The sequence below is a fragment of the Neopelma chrysocephalum genome, unplaced genomic scaffold, assembly GCF_003984885.1.
Source record: "Neopelma chrysocephalum unplaced genomic scaffold, ASM398488v2 Primary Assembly neopelma1_94521, whole genome shotgun sequence".
Lineage (NCBI taxonomy): Eukaryota > Metazoa > Chordata > Aves > Passeriformes > Pipridae > Neopelma > Neopelma chrysocephalum.
The window spans coordinates 1,206-2,968 of record NW_020923227.1 but is presented as its reverse complement, the minus strand read 5'-3'; the positions used below and the strand labels follow the sequence as shown (position 1 = coordinate 2,968).

Here is a 1,763-nt window from a genome sequence, read left to right as displayed (position 1 = left end):
ATGGTGGCGTTGGTCAGGATCTGCTGCACATTCTCGTTATTCTTGCACTTGTCCAGAGAATTCCCCAATTCCTGAAGGAACTCCCAAAATTAGGGGAGGACAAAAGGGGGGGTGACTCCCCCTAGGGACCCCAAAACCCCCCAGGGGAACTCAAAGTCACCACAAGGGGCCACAGAAATAAAAGAAAGAAAGAGGCAAAGGGGAATTCGGGGGGATTTGGGGGGTCCCACAGGGAATTTGGGGGGTCCTGAGAGGGTTTGGGGGGGTCCCAGGTAGGATTTAGGGGGTCCCAGATGTGATTTGGGTGGTGCCAGGTGGGATTTGGGGGTTCCAGGGTGTATTTTGGGGGTCCCAGGGGGTGTTTGGGGGGGTCCTAGCTCACCTTGACTGTCCGGATATAATCCAACGTGTTCGGCACCAGCGACTCCAGCTCCGGGAATCTCTTGGAATATTTGTCCTGGATGAACTTGTGGATGAGGGAGGGGGTCCCAAAATCCACCTCAGCCCCTGAAACCCCCCCCCAGAAATGCCCCCCAGGACCCCCCGAGATCCCCCCCAGGGCTCACTCAGCTCGTTCTCGATCTCCACTGTCAGGTTGTTGGCGTCGATGATCACTCGGTACTCAGGCCTGCCTCCACTGGGCCCAAAACTACCCAAAAAGGGGGGAAATCGACCCAAATTTCCCTTGGGAAACTCTTAAGCCCACCCAGGATCCCCCCAAAAAAAACCCCAGGATTCCCTAAATCCTCCCCAGGACCCCCCAAATCCCACCCGGGAACCCCCCCCCGAACGGACATTTCGGAGCTGCCTCCACCAAGCCCCAAACTGCCCCAAACCAGGGGAAATCGACCGAAAATAACCCTGGGAAACCCTCAAACCCACCCAGGATCCCCTAAACCCCTTCTGGGACCCCCCAAACCTGATATTCCAGTGCTGCCTCCACCAGCCCCAAAATTGCCCAAAAATGGGAAAATTGCCCCAAATTTCCCCTGGGAATCCCCCCCTCAGTCCCCCAAATCCCCTTGGAGATCACCCCAAACTCACCCAGGACCCCCTAAAACTCACCCAGGATTCCCTAAACTCACCTGGGATCTCCCAAATCCTCACCAGGACCCCCCAAAATTCCCCCCCCCAAGGGACCCCCACTCAAATCCCACCTGAGACCCCAAAATCTTCTCCCAAATTCCCCCCGAGACCCCCCAAAACCTCCCAGACCCTACCATAGACCCCCCCAAACTCCTCTAATCCCCCCCCAGGACCCCCAAAATTCCCCCAATGACCCCCTAAAACCCACCTGAGACCCCAAAATCCGCCCCAAAATTCCCCCAACTGTGAGTGGAAAAGGGAGGGAAACGTGAGGGGACAAAATGGCGGGAAATGTAAGGGGAAAAGGGCAGGAAATGTGAGGGGACAAAATGGCAGGAAATGTGAGGGGAAAAGGGAGGGAAACATGAGGGGACAAAATGGCGGGAAATGTGAAATGGGAAATTTGGATGCCCCAAACCCGCTTTTTGGGGGCAGTTTTGGGGGATTTGGGGGTGGGGGAAGGGTGGGTAGTTGTGGGGGGTGGGGGAGGGAGGGAGGTCCCCCATTTTGAGGGGCTTTCGGGGTCACCTTCGGCGGCTTTGGGCTGTTTGCTGATGTACTCCTTGATCTTCTGCAGGATCTCGGCAAACTGTGGGGGGGAGAGACCCAAAACCAGCGGGTTTAGTCCCAAAAATTGGGGGGGAGGAAAATCTCAAAATTGGGGGGGGGGGGGGGGG

At 56.7% G+C, this 1,763-nt stretch overlaps 1 long non-coding RNA gene across 1 annotated transcript in view; it reads right to left on the bottom strand.

The window, feature by feature from the left end:
* Window positions 1-578: 578 nt before the first annotated feature.
* The window catches only part of LOC113980521, a 2,150-nt gene continuing 965 nt past the window's right edge, over window positions 579-1,763 (bottom strand). Inside the window, exons 2-3 of the long non-coding RNA XR_003538152.1 lie at window positions 1,615-1,675; window positions 579-649 (exon numbers count right to left, since the gene is read on the bottom strand). This is a non-coding gene — a long non-coding RNA (uncharacterized LOC113980521). The remainder of the gene's footprint in view (window positions 650-1,614; window positions 1,676-1,763) is intronic.